The 17,828-nt window shown below is 33.5% G+C and overlaps 2 pseudogenes; both read left to right on the forward strand.

Annotated features, from left to right (window-relative positions):
- LOC149183789 (uncharacterized) overlaps positions 1 to 6,215 on the forward strand; it is a 107,215-nt pseudogene extending 101,000 nt beyond the window's left edge.
- A 241-nt stretch (positions 6,216 to 6,456) lies between these two features.
- Positions 6,457 to 14,919, forward strand: LOC149183790 (chromatin remodeling ATPase BRAHMA-like; annotated as a pseudogene).
- Positions 14,920 to 17,828: the final 2,909 nt, after the last annotated feature.

Here is a 17,828-nt window from a genome sequence, read left to right on the forward strand (position 1 = left end):
TCTCTTTTTCTTTCATTTTGAGAGCCTAAACTATGATCTGTCATTTGAGTGAGTTGCCATCAAGGACAAAACCTATGTCATAGCGTCAAACCTTTTCATAATGCCAACAAATTCCCATGAGTAAAATTCTACTACAAAATTAATTCCTATGGCAAGATTCAACATGGTAAAATTTCCACTGCGAGATCAGTGAGACAACTTAGACATGACAATTCCTGACTAATTTTCAACCTGGGTATTATCAAGAATCCTTCCTTATCATTGGAGATTAGCCTCTTTTCTTCTTCTTTCTATTCTCATAAGTGAACCCTTTTTGTTGGTAGAGTTTGGAAAGGGTGCACTGACAATCAAACCTGAGAAATTGTGTTTCTCTCACCAATCTACCACTAGATGATAGCCCAATCGACATACTTTTGTATCTTTTATTGTCTTCATTGTAGAGAGATGAAAGCTACAAAATAACTTCATACAAATCTATCTTTCAAAATTTAGATGCAAGTTTGATATATATTTTTTTTAAACTAGGGTTTCTTTCCTCAAAATTGATATATAGATATTGACATAACTGTTGGACCAACAAAAATCCACATTTCTAACATATAAGTTTTGGGTTTCCTTCTCTCATTATTTCACCTCACAAACTCGTGTTTTTTTCCATTTCCTCTAGCAAAATCAGTGCCAATTTTGAGTGTTGTGATCACTATATTTTTTTATAAGTGCATTAACATCCTCTTAGCACAATTATGCACATGGATACAGAGTTGCCATACATGTGTATACGATTTCTTGCTAATATCTGTACTTTTCACAGTCTTCAAGAGGTTTTTTCTTCTATTAGTTTCTATAATTCTCTTTAGCCAATGTTCAAATCTTAGGTCATACACAGTGGTACAAATTTCCTAGAATTTCATTTTTTTGTGCTATGATACCATGTTAAGTAAATTTACAATATTGAAAGATTTACAAGACAGGAGAGAGGAATATTGAAGGGGAAGAGAATACTTGTTTGATTCTTTTATTAATTGTGAATTGCATACATAAACATGACAATGTTTCCTACTCATTTGCTTAATGTTATGGTTTTCTTAACTGCTGACCTAATAATGATAACTTGATTGACTATATTATATAAACACATTCAATTAATGACGGACATCACATTAACATTAAATGCTTCCATAACGTAATCTTATAGCCTAAGCAACTAATACCTAAAGGTTAACACTAAATGTTTCCATAACATAATTTTATAGCCTAAGCACCCAGTACCTAAGGGCTAACACTAAATGGACATCAACACTAACACGGGTAACTAACTGCCAATGGAAAACCAGAAGACTGATACTTGTTTGAACTTGATATAGTCATCATACTTGTGAGTACTCATTAATATTCATAAGAATGGGGAGAATTGATTGGCCAATATGTTGTCAACGTGAGATGGTTGAGTATTAAGTTGATTACTTGAACCATGGGCATTATTTCCATTATGATTAGAATTTAGAAGTAATGCTCTGTGATAGGTACTAATGGATGATGGTGCCTCCTTGAAATTGTTCTCTTTAAATGTTAAAAGGATCATTTGCAAATTGTCCATTTAAAGTTTTTTTCCATATTTTGAATAATGACCCAATGTCGAGAGAGCTAACTTGTACAACCTTTCTCTCAACACTTGTAGCACTTCAAGATATGAAATCTGGTGTTGTAATAACCTAGTCCATCATCTTTCCAATGGTGATGATCTTCATTTGATTAGACCTCTCAATCTCCAAAACATGCCCCTTCTATAGTACCTTGCAACCATGTGTTGCTATAGTCTTCCAATGTATCTTTACTTGGCTGTGAAGGACCAACATGTCTCTTCGCTGCCCAAGGAATCCTCCTAATTAATAATATAGATAGGATGAATTAATATTTCTTGTTATTTTGGGACCCGTTTCAAAATTATTTTGTTTTCTTTTCTTATTACTTCTCAATTCAAGGAGAGTTGGTGAAGTATTTTATGGATCATGAGGGACACCAAGGATCTATTCCCTTGACTTCCATTTTAGCAAACAAATTTGTTATTCAAGGAGTGTCGGTGAAGTATTTTGTGTAGCACAAGGGACACCAAGGATCTATTCCCTTGGCTACCATTTTGGAAAACAATTTTTTTATTTTTTGACATCAATTGGAAGGTACTTTTTGACATTAAAAAGGAAGACATTTGAATATTTATGGGGGTAAACAATTCTAACCAGAGATTAAATAAACTATAATGACCCTGGTCATGTTGTAAATATGTAGATATGGTGCTAATGGTCCCATTCTTAGTACATTCATGTATATAATGTAATTATCGCCCTAGCCACCTTGCATTTTTATAGATATGGTAAATATTTTTTTGTTATCCTGGTGTACTTATTGAAGTTTCATTCACATGATTATAGTAAACACTTTCTTCATATCCTTGTATACATGCGGAAGATTATAAATATACTATGCCTATAAATATAATAATAAATAGTGTCTAATTGATCAAAATCCTAATCATTGATTGAACCTCCATTAACGAGGCCTCAACAACTAACATAGTGGTACTTATTTAAGGTGGCCACCTATAATTATTGAATAAACATCAGGAGAGCTCAAGGAAAAGAATTGGTGGCTAAGGAAGAAGATACACAAATTTGAAATCATGTGGTGAGCTTCATGACCATAGTAGGGGGACCTGTAACACTACAAGTTAGTCACGGGAACCTGCAAATAATTTGGGGTTAGATTCTTGTGATTTATTTTTCCTATTTAGTGTCTGAAGACTAGGATTTAGTTTTGCAAACAATGATTAATCGAGAACTGGGTTAATTAAGATGTATGTTGTATCCTAGGGTGTATTCCCATAGAAAACGTCTTGTTAACAAAGATATATATCCAATATTATGAAGTCAACCCCAACTGCTATTTTGCATTACCTTTTATACTTGGGTTATGAGCATTAATACCTACTCTATGCAATACACTATGGTAAGGAATTTAATTGAGTTTCCTTACCCTTTCAAGGGCAGAAAACATGTAACTATGTCCTTTCTATATGTAGACTAGTGGAAATACTCTTGCTTGACTATTATTGCCATTGAGAGAACATAATTGGTAGTCATGAGATTTTGACCCAATTAATTTCCAACTAGTTGGTGGGAAATAGTTGGGTCATAAATTCCTTATTTCTATTGCCACAATGATTGATTAAGGGTGGAGATCTCATCTCTAAAGCCCCTCATTGGCTAAAGGGTTGAGGCCTCTCACTGCCCTATGCTAGTCTTCTTGTTGGATGCTCAGAGCTAGTATGCTTTGAATTCCCAACATTAAGTGGAGTTGTTGAGTAACCTCACAATGGAGGCATATCCTAGGAATCCCTAAAATAAGCAAGGTTAGGAACTTACACCTATAGATTCCATCATCAGTTGAGGGATGGAGGAAAAATTACCTTTGGAATCCCTGCACAAGCCTATGATTAAGAAACTATGTGCGGCGTGGGCATAAAGGATACCTCTAGAATCCTTGGTATGGACATCGGGATAGGTTTCACAAGTTAGGTGGTGGAATCTGCCCATTGTAATCTTGTCAATGGTTGGGAGGAAACTTAAGAGCCTTATCCCAATTCCCATTTTCAAGTATCTTACTCGCTCCAAACAAATCATCATATACCAGTATTATAAGTTTTCAACACTTACTAAATGGCATGGTAGGAGGTGCTCAATACCTTTCGGCACTGCTAGTAACCCATACGCTAAAGATACACCCACAAGCTAGATAGTTTATTCACCCTGTTACAATATTTTTCTCAGGGAGTGATCAATATGATGTAAGGGATTAGGTATTGTTCTTAGGGAATGATCAATAATGTAAAGCCTCATGTCTCCTTAATATTGGGCCACCAAGTACCATGAATATCAGGAAAAGAACTACCCTTGTTGCTTCAAACATAGTTCATGAGAAGGATGTCTAGTAATCCAAAGTCATCTAGAGGGAAACAACTTGATGTATGCACAAATTGACAAATACTAATGACTGTGGCACACCATAATACTATTCCTGGTATTATCTTATATGAACCATGTTCACATACGCGATGGCCTTGATCAATTATAAATTTGTTCTTGGTTCTTCCTTGCATAAAATATGTTGTAATATCGATGTTACTAGTGAATATTCTCTTTCCTCATTAAGGACTACACAATGGTTAGCTCACTTGATGGATCTAGTATTTATTTTGTTCTATTTTCATATGAACTCCTCAAGGACTACACAATACTATTTATTTTATTTATATGCTCTACAACTCATAGCTTACTGATACACTATTTATGGACGACCGAACTATTAGTATATAACATAGAAAAGATGTTGAATTAGTGGGTATAAATGTACTTTGGTTTCTTCCATAGAAAATAAGAAAACTATAAGTTGTATGCATTTTCTATAGCTTTAGATTGCATTGTTATTTTTTTCACTCATAACATTATGCCATGATCTATGTATGCTTATTCAAGTATAGTATTTAAATTATCTTCATGCATAGAGTGTAACCCTAATGACAGTTAGTGTGACTTATCGTCTAATAACCATATGCTTTTGCATCATATTCTATCAATATTTTTTATTGGAGCAAGAAACTAAATTGTGGGATATATTATTAATTTTATTATTTATTTGAGCAAGAAATAGAAGTCATTGCAATTGGTATTTATATCTAGCAGGGTTGGTTTCAATTTAATTTTTATCTATGGCCTTCTCAATGCCTTTTATATGTGGTGGTTTGAGATTTTGATATAGCTAAAAAAATACCTTCATAATATCTATGATTGTGTACAAATTTATTGTTTCATAACATTCTTGTTATAGTCTCTACAACACTAGCTTATCTGGATATCTCAAGTAGATGAAGCTCTCCTGGGCTCTAAAGTAGGTGGCCTCGAAGGTATTATGGGTGGTAGTAGTATTTTTGGGCCATCTGGTTGAATTTAATTGCTCCAACAACCTAGAAGTTTCATGGATATAGATAAACAACCAAAGGTTTCTTCTCAAGTTCAAGATGAAGGGTAGGGAAAATCTCAAAATCAGATGCATGCTAAAGCCTCCTACCTATAGTATGCTCTTCAGGCATCCCAACATAAGTCTCATGCTAATATTCAATCTTAATAGTAGGGTAAAGGAGGTTTGATTGGTCTGACTATAGTAGAACCAAATCAACTTAATAATTTGAAGCTTCAAGAACTTATGAGGATGCAAGCAATAAGCCAAGTAGAAACATCTATGTTTAAGAATTCACCTCATCATATTGTATAGATGGAGAAGCATATGGAGAAATGACAAACTAACATTGACTTGAGAACTGAAATGAAGTCCCAACAGGCATAGATGGCTCAGTTATCAAGCACAAGGGGCTTCATTAGGGGAGAAATATCATACCACCTGGGTTCATATTGGGGGATATATATTGAGGAAAAGTTGACATAATATATTGGAGCTGGGTTCATATTTGGGCATATATATTGAGGAAAAGTTGACATAATATATTGGGGGATATATATTGAGGAAAAGTTGAAATAACATATTGGGGGATATATATTGAGGAAACATTGACATAATATATTGGGGGATATATAGGGGGTAAACGGTTTTTATATTGGAAAATATAAAAAATGGAGCTTAAAGTTAATGAAAAAATATAAAGGGGATATAAAAAATGTTAATGAAAAATATGGATACCTACAATATCTAGTGAAAGTAAGGGTTTTTTTAAGTTTGGAAACTATATTGGGTTCATATTGATAAGGGGTTAAATAATGTGATTTTTAGAGGGATTTTCTAATATGTAGTCAAATTAAGGGTATTGTTTAATATGCCATGAACACACGTGATATGTCAAAGGTTAATTGAGTGAATCCCCCATGTTATCAGGTAACATGGGAAGACTAGGGTAAGGGCTGCAAAACCAACATCGAATGCAAAATATTACAAACAACTAGTATGCTAATATTTATCATATACAAACTCTTCAATCTTGGGCCTTCGATAAGAATATTGATATTTCATCTCCTATTAATGCGTATCTTATTCCTCAACTTTTTCTCCAGATTTGAGCTTGTTTAGTAGTAATGTAGAAAGCTAATGATGGTAATCATGTTGCACATTAATCACATATGCTTCTAGCAAAGCCACATATTGGTTCTTGATCATTAGTCCAGGATTATGTAGGACCAAAGAATGGAAATTTTGTACATGGAAACTCTATTCCTAAAGGGAATGTTGTTCACGGGGTTTTGTATACAAAACCAAGGCCAAGAGTTACAACTGGAGTAGTACCAACAACTAGATATTCAAAAATGAGTAATCCTATAACAACACCTCATTGACCAAGGTGGAGATTATCACATTAATCAAGAATACATGCATCAGAACTATTTGGTATGTACGATGGATTCTATGCACGATAATTCCTCCTCAGCTACTGTTGTGACTTAGATAGGAGATGCTTCAATTGGAAAGAACATGCAGGCTTCTCTAGAGTCATTACAGATGCAATACTACATACAACTCCAATCAAACAAACCTTCCTTAAACCTAGACGGTTCAAATGAAGTATCAAAATCAATGCTTATTGAAAATCCACAAGTCAATCATTCAGGACTAGTGAAACATCAAAAATATGGACTTAAAAGGAAGCAATTGCATCTTCCTAAAGCTCAAATAATGGCCTTTAGATGACTAAAGGTAAGAACTTGGTCAAGCTTGCAATCCCTTTGAGACTCTCATTACTTGCAAGTTCAACTTTTCTTTATCTCCGCATATTTAAATTAATATGCTCAGGCTCAAATGATTAAGGAAAACAACTTTGTAGGAAATATTTAATTTTATTATAATATACACGTGCAACTTTTTACTTATATATTTTTTATAGTGTGGTGAAGGCTCACTTCCTCCGGATGTTATTCGTGCAATTATTCCACCTCCTCTTTTTTCTCAGCAAGGTCAAGTTGGTCCGGAGGCCACTTCTAATGAGAAGGATTTTGGTCAACAAGTTGTAGATCAACCAAGGGCAGTAGAGAGAAGTGACAGAGTACAACAGTTTGTGCCTCCAAATAAAGGGAAAATTGTGATTAAAGAGGAAAGAGATGTGAAAGAGTCCCCTATGGTTGAAGAGAGGAAACCAATGCCCAACACATTTCCAGGGATGCCAGTTGCTGCAAAGGAAGGTTCACAAATGCTGGTTTTCTGCAAAAGAAGAAAAAATCGATAAAGTTGTACTAAAAATTGAACAAGAATTTGAAGAAGTCATACAGGCTAAGCCTTCTGAAACAAATGGTTTGATTGCAGACAATAATAAGATTTCTCCTTAAAAATATCCTCCAGATAATGTGCCCAGGTCAAGAAGCAACCTTTAAAATGCTGGATAGCCTTCTAAGGACATGAACATTATAAGGAAGTATCATGGTCCTCGTTTTGACTTTCCTCCATTTGGGTAGAAGTCAAATTCTCTTTTGTCAACAACGTTCAATTTTGGCAACAATGCAGCTTCATTTTTAATAGGATATTATGTGAAATATTTGCTATTTTAGGAGGGAATGGATGTTCTCAACAAAAGATGGACCGAGTGTCTGAAAATGTTTTATGCAACAATCTCACAAAATAGAAGAAAAGATACATCAACGACTTCAAAATCAGCCTCTTTGAGGGGGAAACCCCCTTTACATTACACAAATGAACAATTCTTGGATGATATAAATGACAATACCTCCTTTCTATATATAGGAGTCTAAGGGGTCACATATAATCAGAGCTGACATATAAATAATATTCTAAGGGCACAACAATAACAATAGTGGCCTTCTATCGAGCACAATAATAAGAATATGGGGACTACATTGGCACACCAATACAATAAGGGGATTGCACTAATAACAATAAGGGATACACTAGTTGTATAGGGACCTAACATGCCCATCTCCTTCAAAAAGGTGTTGTTCTCAAAGCTTGCACAATTATGGATGATTATATATAAAATTTTCATCCTCCCATGTGAAATCTTCAGTGGATAAGTTCTTCGAGTTGATGAGAAACTCTGAAATTGATCGATTTCATAATTTTCGATTTGTTGTTTTTGTGACTACCTCAAGTTCCAATATGATTTTTCTTCCCTCCTCAAGTTTTGGCAATATTGTTTGAATTGGGATCTTGTCCCCTATAACCTTCTTTAAGCATGACAGATGGAAAACTGGGTGCACTTGTGAAGATGCAAGAAGCTCCAATATGTATGCCATAGTACCAATATTTTGTAACACCTTTTATGAACCATAATACTTTGGTGATAATTTATTATTATTCTTAGCTTTCTTGAGGGACATTTCTTTCGATGGTTGTAGTCGTAGAAATATGCCGTCACCTAGATCAAAAAATATTTCGCTGCAATGTTGACTTGCATGTTGTTTCATTATATTCTGGGCCAAAGTGAGGTTATCCTTTAATAATTGGATAACTTGTTGTTAATTATTGATGCGATATTCCACTTCTTGAACCGTATAATTTTTTCTTAAATATGATGTGATGGATGATGGATGCTATCCATAAAATGCCATAAATCAGGTCATTTTTGCTACATTATGGAAGGAATTGTTATACCACCATTCAGCTAGAGGCAACCACTTGATCCATTATGTCTATTAATCAAATACAAAGCAAGGAAGATATCCTTCCAAACATTTGTTCACTATCTTAGTTTTCCCATCAGATTGGGGTTGATAAGATGAGCTATGATCTAACTGAGTACCCAGACAAGAAAATAATTATATCCAAACATTTCTAGTGAAAATGGAATCTTTGTCGCTTACAATAATCTTTGGGTTTCCATGTAGCTTTTGAATTTTCTCCACAAACGTAGTCGCAACTGTACTGTCTCTAAATGGATGAGATATGCACAAAAGTGTGCATACTATAAATTCCATCGACTACCACCATGATGACGTCTTTCCTTCAAACTTGGGAAAATTGGTGATAAAATCCATTGAAACCTCCTCCCAATGTTGACTTGGAATGGATACATATTACAAGAAGTGTGGGGTCTTAATTGTCTCAACCTTATTTTGTTGGTAAACCAAAAATTCCTCCACAAAATGTTGAATATCATATTTAATTCTATCACGATAAAATTCCTTCTTACCCCTATGGTAAGTTTTTGAAAATCCTCAGTGCCCTCCTAAGGGAGAGGTGTGAAATTCCATAAGAATATTTTGTTAGAGTTGTGAATTCTAACAAAGGTATAAGTGGTCTTTGTAACATAACGAATAATTTTTCCAGTTAAATGTATCAAATGTACTAGGATCTTTCTACAACTTTTGAATGTGTTTCCAAACTTCTTCGTCATTCTTCCATTCACCCCTTGCTTCGTTTATCCAACCTTGTTGGATAATAGAAATGGTACAAAACTATGCTTCCATATCCTCATCCTTTCTTGAGAGTGCATCTGTAACAACAATTTTCATCATTTTTTGTAGATGATTTCAAAGTCATAACCCAACATCTTTGTGACCCATTTTTCTTGTTCTTCTAAAGATAATCTTTGCTCTAAAAATTATTTGACTATCATGATCTATTTTTACCTTGAAGTGTCTTCCCATTATGTAAGGTTGCCAATTCTTAAGTGCATGTAGTATTTCCAACATTTCCTTCTCATAAATAGCTTTATGCAAATACTTTCCTTTGATTGGATGACTTTCGAAAGAAATGGGTCTTCCTTCTTGCATTAAAATAACATCAATTATATTTCCTAAGGCACACTTCACAATAAAGCTTTTTGTTAAATCTGGCATAGCTAAGATCGATGCTTAACACATTGCCTCTTTAAGATGATCAAAGGCCTTCGTTGCTTCGAGAGTCAAAGAAAATGCATCTTTCTTTAGTAATGTTGTTAGTGGTGCTTCTATTCTCCCATAATTCTTAACAAACTTGACATAATATCCTGTCAAACTGAGAAATCCTCGGAGATTCTTCATGTGTGTGAGTATTTTCCATTCCTTAATGGTTTTAATTTTTCTGGGGTCTACCTTAACACCTTCATGAGATACAATATGACCCATATATTCAACCTCTCATACTCCAGAGAAACATTTGGAGGATTTTGGATATAATTGTTTCTCGTTCAATAGTTCAAGCACACTGTCAACATGTTGGACATGATTCTTCCAAGACTTATTGGATATTATTATATCATCAAAAAATACTAACAAAATTTTTCTAATGAATGGTTTGAAAATGGAATTCATCAAACTTGAAATGTATAAGGTGCATTGGAAAGGCCAAAAGGAATCACCAAAAATTCATAATGACCCTCATGAGTTCTAAATGTTGTTTTCAGAATGTCTTAAGTCTTCATTCTGATTTGATGATATTCCAATTGAATATCCAACTTGGTGAAGTAAATTTCTCCATGCAATTCATCCAATAATTCATCAATGATAGGAATATGAAAGTTATCTTTAATAGTGAGCTTGTTGAGCTCCCTATAATCCAAACACATGCACGAAGATCCATCCTTCTTGTGATTCAATACTACGGGAGCAGAGAAAGAACTTTGACCAGGTTTAATTATACCATCCTCTAGCATTTCTGTAACCATACATTCAATTTCAATCTTTTGGGCATATGGATATCTATAAGGCCTACTCTTTGGAGGTACACTTCCTGGAATCAAATGAATAGCATGATCATGATAAAGAATAGGTGGAAGGCCTTGGGAGTCTCAAATATCTTTGAATGATTGTCCAAAACCCTTTGGAGATCTAGATAAATAGATGATTTCAATGTGGGAACCTATAGTGAACATAGTTATGAAATTATGCCCCATTTTTCTTATTTTAGAATCTTTGTCATGCTGTTAGAGCTTATTATCTTTCCTGGTTTCCCTACAATGCCCGTTAATTCAAATTACTTTCCTTCCCAAAAAAAATTCATGAAAATTTATTGAAAATTAAAAGCTATTGTACCCAAAGATTGTAGCCACTAGACTCCTATTACAACGTTAGCACCACCCATTGGAATGGAAAGCATCGAACTACTCAAAACGTTTTCTTCCATGGATATCCCTATATTATGGCACTTTTCAAATAAACTTATGGTTCCTCCATTTGAATCCATCACTTGACACTCTAGTTCTAGATATAGGAAGAAATTAAATTCCTTGGCTATCTTACAATGAATAAAATTATGGGTACTACCTGAATAAATCAACACTATTTCCTTTTTCTTCTTGATATGTCTTTCTACCTTGAGTGTTTGAGGAGTGGTAATTCCTACCAATGGATTACAAGATATAGTTGAATTCATTTTTTCTTTCTCTGGGTTTGGTATCCTCTTCTTTTGATGTTTCTTGTTCCTTTTCTTCCTCCTCCTCACAATCTATGTAAGATAATTCCTTCTGAGCACACTTATAACCTTTAGTGTATTTTCTATCATAACTATAAAAAAGCCATTTTTCTCTTCTTTTTTTTTCGAATTGTTGTGATGTCAACCTTGTAGGTTTTGGAAGACTAGGGGCATAAACACTTACATCTTTATAGTTGTGAGTGGTATGCTTCCTTTTTGCCATAATTTTTCTTTCATTTTTTCTTGCCAACCTAAATGCCTTCTCCAATGAATCAGGTTCCCAAAGGTAAACCTAATTTTGGATGTTATCCTTTAAAGTCCCTTTGAACACATCAATCCTATGTTCCTTGAAAATATATTTTACCCTTATATTTAATTTTGGAACTCCACAATATGCTCCATCATTGAACCCTTTTGTTTGATATTTATCAATTGGCTAAAGAAGGTGTTTGTTTTTGTATCATCATAATGTGTTACCATTTCCTCCCTAAAAATTGACCAAGTGACAATTTGTTTATGAGAGAAAAGCCATCAATACTATATAAACTAATTGGGTTCCAAATATAAAGTTGTAATGTGTACCTTTTGTGTGTTTTGGACATTATGGAGATCAAAATATTTCTTCATATGTAGTATCCTTGTTACATGACCCTTGCCATGAAAATTCCTCACATTGATATTTGGAACATCGTGAGTATTCAATCCAATTTTAGATTCTATGATATCATGATTAATATTACTTTTGTTCTCATCATGAGTTTCCTCTACTGCCTTTTCACCACTAGGAAGCATTTCTTGTAGCAACTTTGCCAAACCTCCTTTCAAACCTTCCATGTCTTTCCTAAAATATTTAATGTTTTCTTTTAGTTTTTTTATCTAAACCATCCATCTTAGCTTTCATATTAGCTTCCATTACATCCATATTAGCTTCCATGCATTTCTTTAAACCATCCATATTAGCTTCTTTTATGTTTTGTGAGAGTGGAATTTGTTTCACTTGGTCTCGTAAGTTCGATATATCATGTTTCATTTCTTACTCTTCTTCATGAGTCATGGTAGAGATTTTAGGTTGATTACTAGGTGTTTCCATTTTCTTTCTTTGGGGAATCATTTAATGATGATTATGCTTCACCATACCCTTTGAATCACTTCAAACTATTTTTTCAAACCAAACTTATGCAAATTTTAAAAAACAACTACGCACTTATTTTCACTTTGTAGGACCTCAACAATGAATCTATTTTATATCTTTAATTTCAAATACCCGAGGTCCAAGATTGCACCCTAAGGTAGCTGTCTAAGGCATCTTTCTAACCCCACCAGTCTGATCATTATCGGATTCTTGAAGAAAGAGTTATGTCAAATCTCCCATGATGACCTAATTATAGAATGGTTGAGTAGAGAGGACTTGTATGACATGCCACGTGTCACTATTTCTACCTTTGGATTTTCAAATGATACAACGAAAAATACAGTCCTTCCTCTTTCTGTAAATTCTTATGAAATTTCAATCTGATTCTTAGAGAGAAGGTTATGATGATTTTCCCAAGGTCACCTATTTTAGATGTAATTTGGGAGCCTACAAAAAGCCTAACTTCCATGGATCATATCTTCGATAATATAGTGAGACAATACCTACAATTTGGACCTATCATTCATGATTATTTAAGATCAAATGGGTTTTAATTTTAGCTTCTTAAACTTCATAGAGAGCACGTTATAACAAAAACTCCATGATGACCTATTTAGAGCAGTGAAACCATAGAATCAAAACCTCTAATACCAAATGTTATGCAACCAACTCACAAAATAGAAGAAAATATAGATCAAATACTTCAAAATTAGTCACTTTGATGGGGAAACCTACTTTAAATTACACAAATTAACAATTCTTGGATGATACAAATGAAAATACCTCCTTTCTAGATATAGGAGTCTAAGGGGTCACAATATAATCACAGCCGACATAACAATAAAATTCTAAGAGCACAAAAATAACAATAGTGGGCTTCTATGGGGCACAATAATAACAATATGGGGAGTACATGGTCATAAAAATATAGTAAGGGGGTTTCACTAATAACAATAAGGGCTACACTAGTAGTATAGGGACTTAACAGAAAGATAGTGTGATTACCAGTAGTAAAACTAGATAGGAAATGAATCAAACCTGATCTTGTATCTAAGATACAAATAGAAGAGTGGAAGTTGCATCTTTTAGATCTCCAAGCTAGAGTAAGAGATGAATTTGATCAACAACAATAGGAAATATTGGAGATGTCTAATAGTCCATATCATAAATTTGTTCGCCTTTGTGAATACCAATGGGTAGATCTAGAGGACAAATTAAACTTTCCAAAAATAAAATAAAAGAGAAGCAATTGAAAGTCATGTTTGAATGGTGCAAAAGGTTACTTAAAGAAGATTGGGTGATTTTTGATGCAACAAATGCTTGCAACAGAGGAGTTGCTAAATATCATGAGAATATGTTATAGGATTTTTCTGGAAGGAAAGATGAAGATCGGAATAGGAGAATGGATGCCTTGAAAAATAATGATGTTGACAGGTATCATCAAATATTGTTAGAACAACAAAATTAGATTACTGTTGATGCTCAAGAACGTTATTTGGTTCAATCTTCCTTCTTTTCACAAACAAAAGAGTATTTTCACAAACTTGGAGGAAAAATTATAGCTGTAAAAAATAATCAAGAGGTTGAAGAAGGAGAAATGACTGCAATTGCAATGGAAAGAGCACAGGCATGTTGAATTTACCTAGGTGCAAAAATTTTGTGCTTTTAATTTTCTATTATTTGACAAGGAAAACATTGTTCTTTCATATTTTACCATATACATTATATGTTTCTACAGTGTCCATCAAAAGAAGAGGTTGCAGCAACGAAAACTTGTGGAGCACACGTGGTCATGACAAAAAATAATTTCCAAGAAATGATTTCTTCTAATAACAACATGTCAGTAAACAGGTGAGTATATGCCACTTCTGTAATAGAAAATTTTATTTGAAGGGTTATTTTTAAGTTTATGCATTTTTCTGCAATGATAATGAAACTTGGAAGAGTTATATATTTGTTTTCTTACATTTAGGTACTATAATTTGGCACATGTTGTAAATGAGAATATCATTAGACAACCATCCATGCAGTGGGTCGGAACTTTGAGAGGTTATCATCTTGTAGGTGCTTATTTTTTAGATTACTTACATCGAATCCCATAAAAAATTACAATAATGTGTCATTATATTTGTTAGGTCATTCTCATGGATAAAGTCATCTCATTCCCACTTGATTTTAAGTGTAGATTGAATTTCAATTATTTCTTAACTTCTTTTTATTGTATTTATTCTTTTGCATTATTCAAAAACTCTTGATTATCTTTCATTTTGTAATTTAAGCTAATAGTATTGGAGGTTGGGTTGCAATGGATGATTTCCTTGTATAACAATAAATTAAATGGAATTCTTGCGAATGAAATGGGCCTTGGGAAGATTGTACAGGTCAATTAAATTTTGTTAATTTGGTATACCTTTGGGATCATCAATCACATATCCATATTCTGTTTACCTTGTATAGATATCTCTTCTAGTGTTAGATTTATAGTTATTGGCAATTTATCAATAGGGTTAGAGATTTTAATTATTGGCAATACTTGGGAAAATATCGAAAATTATTGTGAAACTTAAAAAAAGATATTTTTTTTAAACATGGAAAGAAACATCAACATCAAACAAACACATTACTTAATAAGTATGAAAATAAAATTGATATATAGGAAGTGAATTGGTACATCAAATGTCAATACTCAAATATGATATTTGTCAAGAGTCATAAGATGATACAAAACCATATCGTAACAAAAATGAGCTTTTAGATATGCTCGACATAGTAGTGTTGCAAGACTACTTATATATAAACATTAACTAGACTAAGAGTCATGCCAATTATGACTTTATTATTTTTACGAGACTTGCATGAATGAATTTTATGAAGTAGTGTTGCAGCCTACTCATATACAAACATAAAAGTTGTCTCATCTTAACATGATGCTTGACATATTTAATTCTTTGGACTGTCATTATGTAGAGCATGAGGTCATGTGGGGCTTTAACACACTAATACTAATGGGTTGTTATTAATTGGTTATGGTTGAGCATGGTGTCATAATTTAACATAGAGTATGATGTAACATTATAAAAAATGTGCAACCCTTATCCCATTACTAGGCAGAATGTGTGGATAACTCCTCCACGCTTTAAGGAATGTTTGTGGATCAATGAAATTTGTGGGAGCACAATAAACATAATCCCTAGGGCAAACATCATGAATATAATAGTTATTATTCTCACAATAGAGAGTATAACCATCCAAATGTATTCGATCACCATTAGATTGAGGACACAATGCTTTTTCATGCCCCTTCGATTCCTTCGCGCATTGGGAGAAGTCATTGCCAATCAAATACTTCCAATTTCTATCATGGCAGAAATTTGTATCAAATACTTATTATAGAGATGGGATGATTCAAACAAAGAAGTTGGTTCAAATTTCTACCATGATAGAGATGTGAAGGAATATATGTAGTTTTTCATTTACTCATTAGACCCTTCTAAGTAAAGTGGGTTTAAATATTTTCTTTTTATATAAAAGAAAGCATTGGAAGGGGCTTTAAATAAATTGGATAGGGGACTAGTATCAACAAGTGCTCACATAATTATTCATCAAATATGGTTTTAGTTGTTTATGTTTATTCCCTTGGTATGTAAATAATATATTTTGTTGTTTTTCTAGTTTTTGCAACAACAATACCAAGCTAATAGGGATGAAACTATGCTTGTTCTTGAGGAAAGAATAAAAATTGTCTTGGAATGGGTAAAGGCATCATCAAGGATTGGAAAGGGACGTTGTGGAGGAGGCACTTGCATTTTCATGGGAGACGGTGCATGAAAATGATAATTCACACCAACCATCTAACCCTATGTTCTCGCCAAAAAATGCATCACTCACTCGAATAAGGAATGTGCCAAATACTATGATGATATGGAACATTAATTCAAGAATGATGCCATCAAGTCATTAGGATGGAGAGAAGAGGCCAAGGAAGAAATGGTTTATGTTTTTCAAGGTTCCATAATGAATCACCTTGTGGGAGAAGTTACCATCGACATATGGAGCAAGGTCGTTCTACCAAAATTATGACTTAGTAAGAGCCTCTCTTAGTCTCTAGATGTTATTTTTAAATTTCCGTTTGATTCTTATACTATTAGGACATGTGTAGCGTTGTAATCATTCCTCTATTTGGGCCCTTGAGCCTCACACATACATAGTGTGTGGTTCCATTATTTTTACTATTTTGTTATTTCTCAACACTTTTGCATGATTTGCTCACTGATATAAGGAACATGCCAAATCCTATTGAAGATATGGACCATTCATTGAAGAATGATGCCATCAAGTCATTGGAAAGGAGAGAAGAGGTCAAGGAAGAAATGTTTTCTAGTTTATAAAACCTAACTTGCAAGGGAGTGGTTCTTGATTTATGCATAAAAAATGACCATACAGAGTGTTAAAGGAAAACGATTTAGAGTTCTATGGCATAGCATACACAAATTTCAAAAATGAGTATGTCATGTTGTTTCTTTGGTAGCAAAAACTGCGGTTATAGTAGCAAGTGTTGTCACTGCTATGACATTGACTAATTTGAGTAAGTTCAAGCTATGTAAAGGAAATACTCGTATATATCATTTTTCCCCTTCATCCAAGGCTCTTTCGTCCCAAAAAACTCGGTGAAAACTCCATTTGTTGGAAGAATTCCACCCTAGAAATGTTACATCACATAATGGTAGTATAGATCATTGTTACAAATATTGTTTTGTGGAATAAATCAAAGAGGATATCGAAAGAAACTTGTAGGAAATATAAGAAAAAAAATGAGATGATAGAAATTGTAGGAAAATATTGGAAATGAAAAAGCTTAGACATGAAGATCTGAAAATATTAAACAAATGATCTACCTAAAAATCTCGAGAGAAATAGAAGATATATACAACACTGGTATAGATGGTTCACTAAAAGAATATAATTTCTCTCTTTCCCTAAAAAGAGGAATAATTTGTTATTTATTCCATAGTCATTGATGATAACTTGCAATGAACTGTAAATCCAATTGCATATTATGTTTTCATGTTGTTTAATTGAATGCTTATAAAGTTTTCTATTTATATAGGTGACCATTTATTCAGGTTCATTTGTGACTTACAAGGTGCCGAATTCCAAACAAATCTTACGTATTTCCAAATAAACATTGATATCAAAATTAATTCCTTGTGTTTGCACCAACTTGTCTCTAACAAAAAAAGGGATCAGAAAGGTGAGTATTAATGGACAACATAATTCCAACATGGTGTTGGATTGTTGG

This window comes from Pinus tabuliformis, chromosome 3_2 (assembly GCF_031772625.1).
Source record: "Pinus tabuliformis cultivar Carrire ecotype Pingquan chromosome 3_2, CPIR1, whole genome shotgun sequence".
Lineage (NCBI taxonomy): Eukaryota > Viridiplantae > Streptophyta > Pinopsida > Pinales > Pinaceae > Pinus > Pinus tabuliformis.